Source organism: Lolium perenne, chromosome 3 (assembly GCF_019359855.2).
Source record: "Lolium perenne isolate Kyuss_39 chromosome 3, Kyuss_2.0, whole genome shotgun sequence".
NCBI lineage: Eukaryota > Viridiplantae > Streptophyta > Magnoliopsida > Poales > Poaceae > Lolium > Lolium perenne.
The window spans coordinates 272567284-272586335 of NC_067246.2; positions in this window are offsets into that span (position 1 = coordinate 272567284).

A 19052-nucleotide genomic window follows, 5' to 3' on the forward strand; every position below is an offset into this window, starting at 1 on the left:
CATAGATTTTGACAGATTCAATTTTTGTGCAAAGGAGAAGCTGCTGCTGCTATTGGTGACGTAGAGGAGAAGCCGATGTTGATGCTGATGGCGCGCATGAGAAGCTGATATGTGCACCCAGAGTAAAAAAAGAGTAAATTCCAATTTTTACCTCATATAGTATGTCATTTGTGACAACAATTACATCATTTAGTAGAAATTCTTCTGGTTTACCCTATTTAGCAAAACTTGTGCCCACTCTTACCCCACTTAAGCATGGTTTTGCCATCCATTTCTAAAACACGTCAACTCACGTACTCTCCTTATAAGGCGACTTCGCCATCACTTCTGTTGACAGGAGTCCCCATATGTCATTAGCAGTACTCTCCCATCCATGGACGAAATATGCGAACACATACTATTCTTGTGTGTCGAGCTCGTGGGTGAACTACAAGTCTATAACACAATCGTCTTTTGCCACACTGCTAAGAACAAGTACAATAAGGCTTAGTCAGCAGGTTATAAGGATTTAAATATAATATATGTGCTTAGTTGGAGGAGAGAGAAAATGAGAGAAGGTGGCTGGACTCTAATGCAATAGCCAGCTCTAGCACGTGCTCCTAGGCACTTTGTGAGACTAAATAGTGGACCATGTACTAATAAAAAGTAGTGTATTTTTAGAGTCAACTATTATACATGCTAGCTATATGTTAGGTATAAATGATGTGCCATATTACTTATAGCTATCAGTTGACTATACTACTGAACTTGCTCTAAATGCTGACTAGTTAGCTAATAGCTAGAGCAAGCTATAGTAATACTGAAGTACGTATAAGTTGATTACACTCTATCCTCCATACAATTACGGTTCTTCTTTTAGTACTAGCTAGCACGTAGAAGCAATACATCGGCTAGCTTCTGCGCATGTTTTAGCCAAGTGACGGAGGACCAACACTATTGAATCACCAGCTAGCGTGTTGGGGTTGAATCTCTCAGCCCCTATCTTCTTCTTCTACCTCTGAACACTCACTTTCTCTCTTGTTTCTCTCAACACAACACACCCGTACACACACTAGCCAAGGAAGGAGACAAGGCTTTGCCAAGAACACTCCCTTGGTGACTACCGTGGCTACATTGTGTTTGTCGTCGTGGTGAACAGACAGATGCCATAGGATGGCTTATACTGGGGCCGAATGGACGCAAGAGGATTCGGGGGAGGGTTTGCGATTAGATGGGAAGAACTTCCGGATGCTTTCCTCAAGAACACAGCCAGAGACCGGTATACAAGAAGAGAGACAAGAGGAAGAACTCTTTACTAGATCGCTAGCTTCATTGATCTCAACACGGTTACAAGTTCTGTCGTCTAATTCCTTCTGTAGTCTCGCGCCTGTAAGAGGCAGTACCCCCTCTCCTTATATAGGGGAGAGGGTGGCTTACAGAACAAGAAACCCTAATGGCATCTTTGACTGGACAAACTATTTTACAAAGCTACTTTAATCATGGATGACGCCGGGGTCCTCTTTAATCAGGGAGGCTGACGTCCTCCGGCTTCTTTCTCCGTCACCTCTCTCTTTGGCGCCAGGGCTCTGAATAAAGTTACTTTGCTTAGCTCATCCTTGTCTTCTTGCTCTGAAGAGAATCTTTGACCAGTCCTGCCGACAGGCCCTCCTTTCCGGTATCTTCTTTACCGGGTTCCGGCATACCCCTTTGGGGAAACCGGCTTAGCTTTGCTTTCCCAAATTCCTACCAGGCTTCCGGTAAGAACGTTAAACCGGTATCTTGATGGCTCAAACCATCCGGTTTGGCATGCCTTTGGCATACCGGGGGTTATCCCCCCAACATTAGTCCCCGAAGCTGGTATAGCCTGGAGGATTCTATCCTACAGACCATGCCAGGTTTTCATCTTTTTAAGATACCGGTTTAATTACTCATGCCTTGAGCTTGGTTCCGGCACCTTTACCCTTGTTCTTTTTCTTCTCTTTGCAAGGCACGTTCCGGCATCTCTCTTTCCCGGTATCACGTGTCTTTACTCCTCCCTCGGCGAAGTCGAGAATATTTCGGGCCCCGCGCCTGTCAGTGACATGCGCACTGTTAACTGCCACGCCAGTGTCAGTTGTCCTTTCGCTTCGGCTCCCGCGCGCTCATTAAATGCACCGCTGCGAATCCCACTAGCCGTTTTGGATCCCGTGTGTGCCTCCGTGTGGCGTCCCCTTTTCTCGCGTGTACCTCTTCGCCACGTGGCGGCCCAAGGCGCGAACCGTCGCGGGCCGCGAGGCGAACCGCCGCGGCCCAGCGGTTTTCTGCCCACCTTCTCTCTCCTTTATAAGCACAACCGCCCCTTCTTCTTCATCTTCTTCGCATTCCCCATTCTTCGCGCACAGTGCTCCTTGCCTTTGCGCTTCCGCCGCTCTCCGTCCGCCGTCGCTCGCTCAAGCTCCGGCGCCCGGCGAACTTACGCCGTGCTTCCGCCGGACCTTGCAGTGCGGGAATCTCCAGCAGCACCTTCACCGTGCCCGCTGCATTCGCGCTTCTTCGCGAGCTTCTCCGCCTCGCCGTCGACGGTGCTCGCCGGCGACCGCAGGTCCGCTCCACCAATGGCAAACGCTTCCCTCAGCGACCGCGGCGCTCAAGGTTGGTACCAATTTCGTTTTGCTCGCCATCTGCTTGCTTTTCAGATCTTGGCCCTACGGTGTTCTTATTTCCTCTTTTTTCTTTGGTTTTCTTCTTACTCGTAGATCTTCACGCGGGGTTCAAGTGTGGGATTCCTGTTTTTCTGCCTAGCCATCCAATGTCTGACGAGGAGTCTTCCTCCGCATCTTCCTCTTCTCTATCTGTTAAGCGCCGTAGACAATCTCCCGGCGAATCCACGGCTTCAGATCCGATGGAGACCGATTCCGGCAACCAGCAGGAATCCGGTAGCCTCCAAGAGTCCGGCGGCCATTTAGAATCCGGTAGCTTTAGCCAAGCTTCCGGTAGCCAAGAAGCGAGTAGCTCTGGCCAAGCCTCTAGTAGCTCCAGCCAATCTTCCGGCGAGGAGCCTTCCCCAATCACCCGCGGAGCCTGGATGGGCTCCAATGTTACTGAGTTTGAGATCGACTGGTTATACCGGTCCCGCCGGATTCCGGAAGGAGTTACCTGCCGGATTCCTGGTGACGAAATCGAACCGGACCCCGAAGCCGGTGAATATGTTGTTTTTCTCGCTCACTTTGAGCGCGGCTTCGGCCTTCCTGCCTCCCCTTTTTTCCGGGAGTTTTTAGATTTCTATGAACTCCAACCTCACCACCTTCCTGGCAACGCCATCTTCTATCTTTCTTGCTATGCCACCTTCATGGAGGCCTATATCGGCATTCGTCCCACTCGTGAGACGTTTGCCCGCTTCTTCAATTTGCGGATTAATTCCGTCCAGGGCAAGGAAATCCCTAAGCCCAAGCCGCCCGTGGAGTGCGGATCTTGTATCGTTGGCTCCCGCCAAGGGAGCACTTTTCTTAAGTTTACCGGCCTCGAGTCCTGCCGCGCCTGGCAAGGAACTTTTTTCTATGTGAAGAACAGCGGCCGCGCCAATCTTATCGACCTTCCTCCATACCAAGAGGGGCCCCCTAGCAGAACCAATTGGAGCTACAACCCGAAGACGGATCACGCCGAAACCAACCGGGTAGTACGCTTCTTGGCTTCTTTGAAGAAGGAGACCAACATCTGCTCTGATGATATCATCCGCACCTTTATTTCACGCCGGGTGCTTCCTCTGAAGCGCCGTGCGCATAGGATGAGCGAGATGTATGGCCCTGGCGATCCTACCAAGATCACAGGCCGTCCCCTTAGCAAGAAGGATGTTGTTCGCAAGGCTAAGCAGATTTGCCAAACTGCTATGCCATTTGCTTGGGAATGGGGCCTCCTTCCCCTCAGCTCTACTAACCCTCCGACTCAAGAAGTAAGAGATTACGCAATTGGGGTTGTTTTTTTGCCGGTAACTTTCTGCTTTTGTTAACCTTCCTTTTTATCTTGTTTCAGGCCAAGGACCGCTTCCCCCTCATCCAAGCAGAGCAGCGAGGAACTTGCCGGAAGCGCGCCCTTGACTCCTTCGACCCAGACCCCTACATCTTTTGGAAGGATCTGAAGATGGGCAAGACTCCGGCAGCGCGCCTTGGCCGGGACCCGCCGGAGCCAACCGGGACCTCCGATGATTCCGGTTTCCTGTACTTTACAGCTATTGCTTTCTTGCGAATTGCTTCTTAGCCATATTCAACTTATAGATCCACGAGCGCGTGCCGCCCCTGCGCGCCGAGGCCGGTTCTGAATTTGTGGACAAACTCATGGCCCAGGGCCAGAAGAACAAGCAGCCGGCTTCTAATGCCGGCCCCAGCCATGCTCCTCCCTCCAAGCGCTTCCGGACCGAGCCCGTGGGGGAGAAGGAAGTGGGTGTGCGCCGCTACGGGCGCAAGGCGATGCCAACTGCTTCCGGGTAAGTTTCTTATTCTCTTGCTTGCCTCTTTTTTGCCAAGTTCTTTTTCCGGTTGCTTTTTCTCAACCATTTGTCTTTTCTTTTTCTCAGCCCCGCGCTCAAGCTTGGCCCAAGGCCATCGGGCTCTGAGGGATCCGCAAGGACCTCAACCCCTCCTCCTCGCTCAAGCCCGGCACCATCTGGTGCCGGCAACACCTCTGCCTCCCTTTCGGGGGGCACAACAAATTCGGGGCGTGCGGCCCCTTCATCGTCAGATCACCGCACGGAGGAGGATTTTTCCCTTCTCCCTGAACACCAGGACACCGGCGCCAGCAACATCGGCGCCGGAGAAGAAGAAGCTGCCGGGCGGGCGGAGCCTCAGGCTCCACCCGTCCTTGAAAAGACTACAACTTCCGCGCCGGAATCTTCCGCGCCGGAAGGCCCCGAATCGGGTGACGCGCCCAGCGCTCCCCCTTCTCCACGAACCATCCTCATGCCACCGCCAAACGCTCCTCGCGCCAAGCCCTCCAAGGCTGCTCCGTCTGCGCCGCCGCCCAAGACCTCCGGGGCCGCCCCTTCCGCGCCGCCGCCCAAGACTTCCAAGCTCATTAAGGGGAAGGCGACGGCCTCCAGCGCCCTTTCCGCCGGCCAGCAGCCTCTGGTGCTGCACGTCTCCAAGGCCGCCAGAGATACCGCCACGAAGGCCACCGGTCTTCTTGGCCGTATCACTGAGTTCCAACGCCAAGGCCGGGACCTTGGGCATCTCCTGCCCTACGCCGAAAAGTGGAACGCCGCGGACATGACTCCGGCGACCCGCGGCCTGGGCAAGGACAGGCTGCCGGCACCTGACCCTGTCGGGGACCGGTCTTCCGAGGAGCACTTCATGCGGCTCCGCAACGCCGTGAAGGAGCTCGACAGCGCGTGGTACGATGCCACGAACAATCTGATGGTACGTTTTACTAACTTTTCTCAATCTTTACCGGTTTCTTCGTTTCCGGCTTTGTTCTATCTTTTCTTTAGTTTCATGCCGGTTTCTCTCTTGTCTATCTTCCCAGTCCCCGAGTTTTGTGATGAGAGCGCAGCTCTCAGCGCAAAACTCAACTTAAAAACTTAACGTGAAACCGGCACTGCCAGTCCCCGAGTTTCGGGTTAAATACCTTCTTCTTAGCGCACAACTTACCTTAGAAACGCGCAAAACCGGCACTGCCAGTCCCCGAGTTTCGGGTTAAGAACTTTGTTCTTAGCGCAAAACTTATCTTAAAAACGCGCAAAACCGGCACTGCCAGTCCCCGAGTTTCGGGTTAAGAACTTTGTTCTTAGCGCAAAACTTATCTTAAAAACGCGCAAAACCGGCACTGCCAGTCCCCGAGTTTCGGGTTAAGAACTTTGTTCTTAGCGCAAAACTTAACTCATTTCTTCTTTTTCTTGAACAGCTCACGGCTGACGCTCGGAAGGCCCTCTTCGAGGAGCTTCTATGGGAGCATCGGGAGCTCGCTGCGGCACACGATAAGTGCCAAGGTAACTTTGTACGACCGGCATCTTTTTACCGGAAACCTTTTTTCCTTCTGACATTTACAATTTCTGTTTAACAGTGATCCCGGAAGCTTCCATCGATGCTCTCAAGGAGCAGCTCGCCGTCGCCCAACGTACGATTTTCTCCTTTCTCCTTTGAACTTGATTTCTTTTCCATTTTTACTAGCATAACCTTGTTAACATCTTCCTTTCCGGTTGCAGGGGAGAAGGACCAGCTCATCCGGCAGCACCAGGAGGAGCTGAACGCCCACAAGGCCAGCTACCAGGAGCTCAAGTCCCAGCTCATTCAGCTGGGGCTTGACCATGCCAAGGCCCTCAAAGCCGCTGAAGCTGACGCAGCGGCCAAGATGGACGAGGCTCTGGAGGACGCCAGCAACGCCACAGTGGTGCTGCGAGCTGAGCTGGAGGAGCTGGCCAAGGCCCGGAAGGGTGCTGAGGAGAAGGCCGCGCGGCTGGAGGAGGAGCATAAGGAATGCAACCAGTTGATCCTGCAAACCGACACACTTGCCTACCGTGAGTTCTTTTCTTTTACATACTCTGACTACCGCATACGAGCCTTTTTTCCTCCGCTCCCATTTTCTTTTCGTTATCTTTCCTTCCGGTCTCTTTTTCTTCCGGATTCTTTTCTTTCCGGTCTCTTTTTCTTCCGGATTCTTTGTCTTAACCTTTTTCTTTCTTCGCACAGGCCTCTTTCCGGACTCGCAGAAGTACGCTGTCAAGAAGGTTGACGCGCGCCGCAAGGACCAAGGCCGAGCGGATCTGACCGTGCCATGGACGCCCAACGACCATCTGGTCGCGCTTAACGCGCGGGTGTCCCACATGCGCGCCATAGACCGCAATCTATCGGACATCCCTGATGTAGCTACCCAGCTCTTCAGGACTTTATGGCCTGGCGAGGAGGTGCCGGATACCTTCTCCCTCATCAGCGACCGTCTCAAGGGCGCCGGTAGGAGGATCCGCGAGTGGCAGTGCTCTGCTGCTCGCGCTGGGGCGGACTCCGCCCTCCGCGTCGCTTGCTCCTGGTACCCGGAGCTGAACCTGGACGCCCTTACCGGCGTGCGCGAAGGCGCAGAAACCGATCTGGACCCGATCCTCACCGCTAAGCGGCAGGATCGCGCGTACCACATTGCGGAGTACGCCGACATGCGCACCTTCATCCCTCCCCCTCCTGACGTCAAAGATTATCTTGATGAGGTGGAGGATGAAGCCGAGGAAGAGCTCCTGGACGACGCTGATGCTGGCGATGCTCCTCCGGAAGCTCCTGCTGCCTGATGATCTTCCACTGAAAGTCTGCCTTTGATATATCTGTTGGTCCTGTTTACCTTAAAACAATGCTTGTTAAATTCTGCCCCGGTATGCCGGGGCTTATGATGTAAAACTTTAAGTCTGGTTTTGGTTGTGGCACAACATTTTATGCCGGTAAGTTATACCGGTAGCTAATTATCTTAAGTTTGCTTTAGCACATTTGCTTTTGGTTCTGATTTTATCTTGCACTGCAAAGATTTCCAAATTGTTTCCGCATCCAACTTGATGCACACTTGGTTCTTTTGCCTTGGCTCGCCTGCCTTCTCTCGGGCGTTCTTTGGCGTATGAGCACAAGGTTCTTTCACCAAACAAGCATCTTCTTGAACTTAGAAATAACTTTGAAATTTTGCAAAAAACCGGTTTAACCAGGGTTAGTTAAATTTTCCGGATTGTTCTTTCCTGCTCTCCCTTTTCGCAGTTCATGTGCTTATCCCCTACCGGTTTATCTTGCTTGCCATGAAGCCGGTTTGCGGACAGCAGCAGAGTCGAAGACTCCGGTAGGATTTAGCACACTACTAAACCGGAAAGAAAATACATTCAATAAGCAACCGGTAAACTGAAAAAATAAACAAGTTACATGCAACCTTATTGGGGTAGTCCCCGAGATTTATTCAAGGTTCCGGCATCTTTTATTCATAGCATATAAGGTACAAAAAAGGAACTTCTTACACCACAACTTCAAGAGTAGAAAGGACGCAATAGAGCTACGTTCCATGGACGCTTGCTCTCTTCTCCGGACCTGTCCGCCTTTCCTTTTTTCCATTCCTGTGCATCGATCAAGTAGTATGCATCATTGTGAAGCACCTTGCTTACAATGAAGGGACCTTCGCATGGTGGCAAAAGCTTATGCCGGCCTTCAGTGCGCTGCACTAGGCGAAGCACGAGATCTCCTTCCCGGAAAACTCTCGGGTTAACTTTCCGGTTATGATATCGTCTGAGGTTTTGCTGGTAAACGGCTGTTCTTGCCAAAGCTAGCTCTCTTGCTTCTTCTAGCAAGTCCACATCATTTTCTCTGGCCTCTTTGACCTCTTGCTCAGTATAGAGCTGTACTCTTGGTGAATCATGAATGATATCGGTTGGTATGACCGCTTCTGCTCCATAAACCATAAAAAATGGAGTGTATCCGGTAGACCGGTTTGAAGTTGTTCTTATACTCCACAGTACTGATGGTAGCTCATCGAGCCAACATCCCGGTGACTTTTCCACTGCATCAATGAGTCTAGGCTTGATACCGGAAAGTACCAAAGCATTCATTCTTTCCACTTGGCCATTGCCTTGTGGGTGTGCCACTGAGCACAAATCCAACCGGATGTTCTTGTCCTCACAGAACCTTTTGAACTCACCTTGAGCAAAGTTGGTTCCATTGTCAGTGATGATGCTGTGCGGGTATCCATACCGCAAAATGACATCTTTTAAGAACTTCACCGCTGTGTGCCCATCACATTTTGCGATAGGTTTCACTTCTAGCCACTTGGTGAATTTATCCACCATAACCAAGATGTGGGTCATGCTGCTTCTTGCAGTTTTGAATGGGCCAACCATGTCAAGGCACCAAACGGCGAACGGCCATGTTAACGGTATTGTCTTTAAACCGGATGCTGGGGTATGATTTTGCTTGGCGTACCTCTGGCAGCCGTTGCATTTTCTTACCAAATCCTCAGCGTTTTCCAAAGCAGTGGGCCAATAAAACCCATGCCGGAATACTTTTGCTACTAGCGCCCTTGATGAAGCATGATGCCCACATTCTCCTTGGTGAATTTCCTCGAGCATTTCTTTTCCTTCCTCCGGTTCCACACATCTTTGAAGGACACCGGTAACGCTTCTCTTGTACACCTCACCGTTGATGAAGGTGTAAGCTTTGGACCTTCTTTGTATCCTTCTTGACTCATTTTCGTCAGCCGGCAAGGTGCCGTTGATCAGGAATTCCTTAATAGGTTTAACCCATGACGGTGTCTCTCGAACCAAAAACACCGGTGCATCCATCTCCATGCTATCTACCAGCATCATTTCTTCCGGTATGGGTACAGCAGTCCCCGAGCTTGCCGGAGCAGTCCCCGAGCTTGCCGGAGCAGTCCCCGAGCTTGCCGGAGCAGTCCCCGGGTTCCCTTCATCGATATCCATGGGCACTACGTGTGATTCCGGTACAAAAATTGATTCCGATTCCTGGCTTGGTTTGATCGATGGTACTCTTAAGTGAGCCAAAGCTATGCCGGGAGGAATTTCTTGCCTAGATGAGCCCAGCTTGGACAAAGCATCCGCGGCTTCATTTTCCGCGCGTGGCACATGGTGAAACTCACAGCCTTCGAAGAATCCGGCAATCTTTTGCACATGAAACCGGTACGAGGCCATGTTGGCATCTTTCGCATCCCAATCTCCGGAACACTGCTGTACCACAAGATCTGAATCTCCATAGCAAATGATCCGGTGCGCACCGATTTCTTTTGCGACCTTAAGCCCATGGATCAAAGCTTCATATTCAGCGACATTATTCGATGCCCTGAAATGCACTTGCAAAACATACCGGAGGTGGTCTCCTTTAGGCGAAGTAAGTACCACACCGGCACCTAAACCCTCTTTGAGCTTGGATCCATCAAAGTGCATTTTCCAGTACTCTATCCTTTGATCTGGCGGTTTATATTGCATCTCTGCCCAATCAACGAGGAAATCAGCCAAAGCCTGTGATTTTATGGCATCTCTTCTTTCATATACCGGCACGTACGGTGATATCTGGATTGCCCATTTTGCAATCCGGCCGCTGGCGTCTTTGTTGCACATGATGTCGGAAATTGGCGCTTCACTCACCACCTTCATGGGGTGCTCCTCAAAGTAATGCTTGAGTTTGGTGGCGGCCATGTACACGCCATAAGTCATTTTTTGGAAGTGAGGGTAGTGTTGTTTCGAGAGGGAGAGCACCTCGCTCAGGTAGTATACCGGCCTCTGGACGGTTTTTCCTTCCTCTTCTCTTTCAACCACAACCACTACACTCACAACCCGGTTTGTTGCCGCTATGTATAATAGCATAGGTTCTCTTTCTAGGGGTGAAGCCAGTATAGGTGCTGTGGCTAGCATTGTTTTTAGCTCCTTAAACGCTGCGTCTGCCTGAGGGGTCCGGCATTTAACGTATCAGATTTTTTCATCAGAGCATAGAGTGGTAGAGCTTTTTCTCCCAATCTGCTTACGAACCGGCTTAGCGATGCCAAGCTTCCGGTAAACTTTTGCACATCTTTTAACTCTCGAGGGACAGCCATTCTTTCTATTGCCCGGATCTTTACCGGATTAACTTCTATGCCCCGGCTTGATACCAGGAAACCGAGCAGCTTGCCGGCGGGGACACCGAAGGTGCATTTTGCCGGATTAAGTTTCATCCGGAACCGTCTTAGGTTATCGAATGTTTGCCGGATGTCATCGATTAAGGTGTTCTTTACCTTAGTTTTTATCACGATGTCATCCACATAGACCTGCACATTCTTTCCGATTTGATCAAACAAGCATTTTTGCATACAGCGCTGGTATGTTGCACCAGCGTTGCGCAAACCAAAAGGCATAGTAACATAGCAATAAGCCCCGTGCGGGGTAATGAACGCAGTTTTTATTTGATCTTCCTTTTTCAAGGGAATCTGGTGGAAACCGGAATATGCATCCAGGAAGGACAAAGAACTCACACCCAGCAGTTGAATCAATCACTTGATCGATTCGTGGCAAAGGAAAAGGGTCTCTTGGGCAAGCCTTGTTTAGGTTGGTGTAGTCAATGCACATGCGCCACACCTTCGGAGCTTTTGCCTCCAGGTTCTCATCTTTCTTCTTTTCAACCATTACCGGATTGGCCAGCCACTCTGTGTGCGTGACCTCCACAATGAATCCGGCAATGAGCAGTTTTGTCACCTCTTCTCCTATGATTTTCCTTCTATCTTCAGCGAACCGGCGCAGTGGTTGCCGCACCGGCTTGGCATCTTTCCGGACGTTTAAAGAGTGCTTAGCCAGCTCCCTCGAAACACCCACCAAATCATCAGTTGACCAGGCGAAGATATTCCGATTCTCACGGAGGAAGCTGACGAGCGCGCTTTCCTATGCTTGATCGAGTCCGGCACCGATGCGAACGGTGCGCTCTGGGTAAGCCGGATCCAGCACAATGTCCTTTGTTTCATTTGTCGGCTTGAATGCCGGTGAGCCCAAGTTTCCACTCATTGCCGCTAAGCTCAACTGTGAGGACTGAGCCAGCGCAACAGCTGTTTGCATCCTTTTCTTTTCCTCCGCGATCACCAGCGATTCCGCTAGGTTTGATCCGCAGATGCGATTTCAGGTGAGACTTTATAGTTTCCCACCACAGTCAACGGTCCACGAGGTGCCGGCATCTTCATCTTGAGGTAAGCCGTATGAGTTGTGGCCATGAAGGCTGCCAATGCCGGTCTCCCCAGCAATGCATGGTAGGGACTATCTAGATCCACCACCTCGAACTCAATATTTTCAACCCGGCAATTGTCACGGCCTCCAAATGCTACGTCCACCCGAACCTTTCCTATCGGGGCGCAGGACAAGCCCGGAACGATTCAGTGAAACGTTGTGCGTGTTGGCTGAAGCATGTTTTCTGTTATGCCCAGCGTATGCATGGTATGCTTGTACATGATGTTTATGCTGCTGCCGTTATCTATCAGCACCTTGCTGAATTTTACTCGAGTTTGTGGCCCTTTCATGATTGGATCCACAACAAGAGCATATCCACCCGGATTCGGCATGATTTTGGGGTGATCCTTAATCGACCAGGCAATTTCCTGGTTGGACCACTGCATGTATTTGGGAACTGCCGGCATCACGGCGTTCACTTCCATGGAGCGGCGATGCATACTTTGCCTGTCTGTCGGCTCAGTGACAAAAACGACACAGCACATATGCGGGTCTTCGTAAACATTCCGGCCTAAAGGTGCCGGTGGAGGTGGTTGGTTATCGTTTTGCTCCACCCGGTTAACTTGCTGGTACTGCTGCCGGTTTGGCTGCACCGGTAAGGCGTTTGCCCCGGTAAGCGGTGGTGGTGGCGGTAGCTGTTGCTGCCGCGGCATGTCTTGTGGCGGTTGTGCATCTTTTACCGCTCCCTTTTGCATCAAGTACTTGGTCCAGGTACAATCCTTCGTCAAGTGGTTTGACGGGTGTGCCGGATTCGGTGTGTGCCACCGGCATGGTTGATCCATGGCAGCTTCCATGGTGTATTTTGCGGGTTCTTGCCAGTTTCTTTTCTGGACCCAAGGTTTCTTTTCCACCCATTGTTTCTTAGGACCCGCCCACGGCTGCGATCCGGTTCTTTGCCTCTGACTGCCGCTGGCCTCAGAGTTTTCCTGCACAGCAGCAACTTGCTACGGACCGTACCTTCGATCCGGAAAATCTTCTCTTCTTTTGTTATTCCGGTTATCCCGGTGTTGCTCTTGGCGTAGCTGTTCCGGTTCAGGTTGCACTGCCGGCTGCGTTGGGTCTCCCAACGCATAGCTATCCGCCACACGTATCATCTCTGCCAACGTTGTCGGCATGTTCCGCTGCAGCTTTTGCCACAACGGCGAACCTCTTCTGCACCCACTGCTAAACCAAGCAATTGCCTGTGCTTCGATTACCCCTTCACAGGAGTTCCTTGTGGTGTTCCACCGGGCCAGATAATCCCGGTCTGTTTCGTTCGGGCGCTGTACGCACAGAGCAAGTTGCTGCGGCCTGTTTGGCCTCTGATAGGTGCTGCTGAAATTGCTCACAAAAGCTTCCTCAAAATCCAGCCAGCCATTTATGCTTCCTGCCGGCAAGTTGTTTAGCCAGATTCTTGCCGGTCCAACCAAAAACGACGGTATGATTCTCACGGCCCAGCGCCTGTTTCCTCCTCCTGCTACGGTTCCTCCACCGCCTGCGACGTATACCGCGGTCACGTAATCCGCGAGCCAATCTTCCGGCTTCGTAGTGCCATCGTATGTTTTTGTGTCACGGGGCAACGTAAAGTTGCGAACTGGTGGTTTTTCTCTCATGATCCTTGGGCCAAAGCACTTTGGGCCTGGAGGACCTTCCTCCTCGATCATTTCTGACAAGTACACTCTATCCAGACGGTGCCTCGCATCCCGTTCCGGTAAGTATCTCTCTCCCAAGCGTTCTCCCAATGGGTTCCGGTATGCTGCCGGTCTTGCAGAATCAGCTTCATCATAACATTCCGGTACCGCGGCCCTTGCCTGCCGGTACCTCGGGGGATCTATTTCCTCCTCATCGTACGCTGCCCTTGCAGCTCGATAATTTTGCCCGGTCTCATATCTACCGGCATGATTGTTTCCCGCATAGCCTCCTCTGGCGTAGCCTCGCTCTGCCCCTTGGCTTTTTCTACCGGCATCATGTTGCCCGGCTTGTTGCTTTCCGGCAAGAACCGGATCGTACACAGTCATCTGCTGCGCATTCACTTCTTTTTCTCTTCTTCGGTCCGGATGGGGGGACGAAGCCTGCCCATGGGACTTGCTACCGGCATTCTTTGTTGAACGCGCGGATTTTGAGGCCGCTGCCTTGTTCAGCTTAGCCAGCTGCTCAGCGTTCTGCTGCTCAATAGTTTCCAGCAGCTCTCTAACACGCTCTTGCTGTTTTGCCAAAGCATCTCCGGAAAGCGACTCGCATAGCTCTACTGCAGCCTTAGCAGCTTTTATCGTTTTATCCGGGCTACTGTACATAGGTTTCTCCACGATGCTAACAGATGCAGAGGCGCTCTTGCCGGTAAGAATCTCTTTGCGCAAATCTTGATCTAGGTTGCGAGCTTTTAGCCGGTTTTCCGGCATTCTTGCAGCATGCGCGCTAACAGAAGCAAAGCCATGGGCAGCGTTGTACTCACGTAGGGTAAGGTTCAGCTCGCGCTGCGCCCGGAGGATGTCCTTGCCGCTCTCGAGCACCTTCTGGCGCTGCGCCTCCAGCTCCGCCTGAGCCGCTGCCGGATCGACGTTCTGCGCGATGGGGGTGGCGAGGACGTTCATCGCTGCTTGGAGCAGCGTTTCCGGTGGCGCGGATGATGCTCCCGCTGCGCCTGCGTCGCGCTCCAGCGGTGGCTTAGCCGCACGGGTCGAAACCGCGCGACCAGCACCTTCTCCCACAGCTTCTTTTCCTGCACCAGCCACACCGGTCATCATTACCTCGACGCTGCCGGCGGCGCGGCCAGCACAGAGCCATCTTGGTGGGTCCGGTGCCACCAGCACCGGCGAGAGGCGCTGGCGCACAGGGACGGTGCCGAAGTAGACGCGGTGGCTGCCGAACTCGATGACGCGGCCGTTCTTGGGGAAGACGCCGCCGTTGGCGAAGCAGCCCGCGTTGTCGTTGATGAAGTCCATGGCGTAGATGCGCTGCACCAGCGCGGACACCGTACGTTCGCCGGCGACCTCGAGGATGCCCGCCCGAATGTGAACTCCATCAAGCGCCACTTCATGCCCCACGGTGGGCGCCAACTGTCGTCGTGGTGAACAGACAGATGCCATAGGATGGCTTATACTGGGGCCGAATGGACGCAAGAGGATTCGGGGGAGGGTTTGCGATTAGATGGGAAGAACTTCCGGATGCTTTCCTCAAGAACACAGCCAGAGACCGGTATACAAGAAGAGAGACAAGAGGAAGAACTCTTTACTAGATCGCTAGCTTCATTGATCTCAACACGGTTACAAGTTCTGTCGTCTAATTCCTTCTGTAGTCTCGCGCCTGTAAGAGGCAGTACCCCCTCTCCTTATATAGGGGAGAGGGTGGCTTACAGAACAAGAAACCCTAATGGCATCTTTGACTGGACAAACTACTTTACAAAGCTACTTTAATCATGGATGACGCCGGGGTCCTCTTTAATCAGGGAGGCTGACGTCCTCCGGCTTCTTTCTCCGTCACCTCTCTCTTTGGCGCCAGGGCTCTGAATAAAGTTACTTTGCTTAGCTCATCCTTGTCTTCTTGCTCTGAAGAGAATCTTTGACCAGTCCTGCCGACAGGCCCTCCTTTCCGGTATCTTCTTTACCGGGTTCCGGCATACCCCTTTGGGGAAACCGGCTTAGCTTTGCTTTCCCAAATTCCTACCAGGCTTCCGGTAAGAACGTTAAACCGGTATCTTGATGGCTCAAACCATCCGGTTTGGCATGCCTTTGGCATACCGGGGGTTATCCCCCAACAGTGTTTGTGGCCTCACACCCATTTTTCCATTCACTCAAAGGGGTATATATACATGGACTAAACACTCCACGCTGCACGCACCACTCACTCCACTAACTAGCCCTATTCTCATGGCCACTAACTCACTCCTATAATTATTCCAGAACTAACATGACCTGGACCTCTTCTTCCTACAATCACTAAGAGCCAACGACCAGGCTAACATGCGCATGGACAAAACTAGATAGCAAGCAACTCCACGCTGCTTTTCTCCTTACGTGTTGATAAGATTAATTGGCTAACATTCACCCCCTTAATCTTGTCATCTTGACTCACTCATCCTTTCATACGGATCACCCGCCATCTCATGCAGCCGTCTTGCCGCACACAGCAGATCAACTTGTAGACTACGCCTTCACGGCATCAGATCAAGCACCATGCCTTGCTACTTTCCCCATGCATCACCTTCTGATCTTGCCGTCGCAGCACCAGTCACCACCATCTTGCGGGAGCCTCACAGGATTCACACCAACTCTCCATGGTGACGATGGCATCGCACCACCGCCGCCGGCATCATGCCGACTCTCTCCTCGAGATGACGGCATCGCACCGTCGTCGCCGCGCAACGGCATCGCACCATCGCCGGCACATCGGCATCTCGCCACCGCCGCCTGGTGACGGCATCACACCATCGTCTCCTCGTGGCATCACACCACGCCGGGCTGCTAACGGCATCACACCGCCAGCGAGCTCAACCTCGCTGCGCTGGCCTCCACTTCGCATGGAGTCAGCCGCCGCCACCATCGTCGACTTCAGCGGCATCGCACCGCCGTCGCCGACGCAGGCCTCCAAGATCTTCTCGCTCTGATACCAAATGTTGGGGTTGAATCTCTCAGCCCCTATCTTCTTCTTCTACCTCTGAACACTCACTTTCTCTCTTGTTTCTCTCAACACAACACACCCGTACACACAGTAGCCAAGGAAGGAGACAAGGCTTTGCCAAGAACACTCCCTTGGTGACTACCGTGGCTACATTGTGTTTGTGGCCTCACACCCATTTTTCCATTCACTCAAAGGGGTATATATACATGGACTAAACACTCCACGCTGCACGCACCACTCACTCCACTAACTAGCCCTATTCTCATGGCCACTAACTCACTCCTATAATTATTCCAGAACTAACATGACCTGGACCTCTTCTTCCTACAATCACTCTAAGAGCCAACGACCAGGCTAACATGCGCATGGACAAAACTAGATAGCAAGCAACTCCACGCTGCTTTTCTCCTTACGTGTTGACAAGATTAATTGGCTAACATAGCGCTCGGAGACATGTTCAAAGCCATGCCGCGAGGTACCTGTGCGAGGGACGGCGACGCAACAGAGCAGGGTGAGTACTAGGAACGGAAATCGCTAGCGGCATAAAATAGGGTGTGCCTATGACTAAAATTTTCTTATAAGTCTCAGTCAACTTAGAAAAGTACAACTACAGTTTAAAGAAACCAGAAATCTATTTCTTGCTGGGGCACCGTGCTGTCTACCAGAGTGCTCCCCTCTCCGCACCGTCCGATCTTGGATCTGTGGCTCCTGCGATTCGACGCTAGCGTCCAACAACTGCCGCCCGGATTCCGCGACGGAGTGTTCGAAGTCGGGCCATCGTCTTCATTCTCGCCCAACCGTCTCAGCTCTCCTCCCCATCTCATCTTCCTCTTGCGATTTCCAAAATTCCCCACTGGATTGGCTTCGTCGGCGACGAGCGGGTCGTCGGGCCGGTGTGGGCGATCCTCCTGGCCAGTGGGAGTGTTGGTGGAGCATCTTCGCCGTCGCTGAATCGCGGATCGACGCATCCGAGGCGGGTAGGATTTGACGCATTCGAGGTGGGTGCTCGTCGGACTTTGAGGCGTCGTCGGGGGGTTTCGTCGGTGATGTGCTGCTTCCAGTACTTCCAGTTGGTGAGTCCCTTGATCTCGATGCTATCTATCTATCTCGATGCTTCCAGCACTTCTGCTAGCTGCTCGATCTCGATGCTTCCAGTACTTGCGCTAGTTGTGTTCGTCCCGTTCGGCAGCTAGGGTTTGGGACTCAATCGTCGATTTGGTCTTCATTTTAGTTGCTGAGAATCAATTGAGGAGATACTTGTTAGATTTGTGTTCTACTGGGGCCAATTTTCGTGCGTGTTTGTTCCTCAGAACTGAAATTGTGTGTGTGTTGTTCGATCTCGTCTACTATCTAGTTGTAGTAGATTTGTTGGAGCTCGTTGATACACGATGGTGCATTACGGTGGTTTTAGGTGTATTTTTTCAGAATGAACTGTGTATATCTGAGCAGCAATCTTCTGGCATGTATTTTTTACCTAATACTTACATGTGTTGATAGCACCAGCATCATGCTCCATGTAACTTACATGGTTTTATTTACATGTTTTTACTGGGTTCTCCTTGTTGATTATACTACATGTAACCATATTATACTGCATGTATTTATGAAATATTACGTTGTATAAAATAGACCAAAGCCAGCTCTAAGTTTTTTGATCTTCTGTTTCTGTTTGTTCCTTAATCTCCTTGATTAGTATGGTCAGGGGATATTTTTACATCATGTAGAGCTGTCAAGGGGTAGATTGGCAGTGTAAAACTGATCTGCTCCCTTACAAATAAAATGGAACATGTTTTGGTAGAAAAGTGGCACAGAGCATGTAATTTAACACAAAAGCATGTAATTAAATGATCTGAAAATACATGTAAAACTATCACTCTTAGTATGTTGATCAACAACATGTTTTAAGATGATTTATGATGAAATCCCATCTACATTGTTTGTAGGATGTACTTTTACTCATTTAATTACATGCTCTATTCACAATCAAACTATGTAAGATGTATTTTTCTGTATTATACACACATATCACTCATATGCCCTTTTCCTGTGTGTATAACTGCACACATATGATGTATATTTCTATTTTATCTCTTTAAACATTTTCTACTCTGTATGTGCTATAAAATACATCTTGGGCTATAAAATACATCCCTGTATGTGCTATAGAAAACATGTTCTGTAGTATGTGTGTTTCTAAGTTTATTCCAGTAAATGAATCTGTGTTTAAGGTTGTAATATATACATACTGTGTATGCAGGCATTTTTGTTGGACGGATCACCTGTTGTCTTGTCTTAATAATTCAAAATGATTCCTGTTATCCCTCTGGTAAGTATGATTTTTTACTTTGTTCACTGTTTTGGTTTCTTCAGTCTTACACTTATTCATTTAATTAGCTTTTCTCTTACATATTTCTGTAGAAAAATTCGAGGACTCCAAAGAGTGGGAAGAAGAGAAATAGTATTTCCAGATATAGGAAGACGAAACAAAGGCTGCAGTTCCGAGCTGCCAAAGTTGAGCCGCCTGTTCAGAGTGTTCCTCCTTTGTTGGGTGTTGAACCAATTTCTGTTGTGCCACCAGAAGGAGAGGAAGGTCCATCATAGAATCCGTGCGAAGAAAATGTTGTTGACAAGAAGGAGAAGGTACTGGATACCATAATTTGTCTCTTTTTTGTACTTACTGTGCTAGTATTTTATATGCATGTACTTCCACTCCCCTTCCTACAAATGTGAAGTATGAATTTGTGTTGTTCTTTTTTCTGCAGAACAATTTATTCAACCGCGCTTCACCAATGAAGGTTGT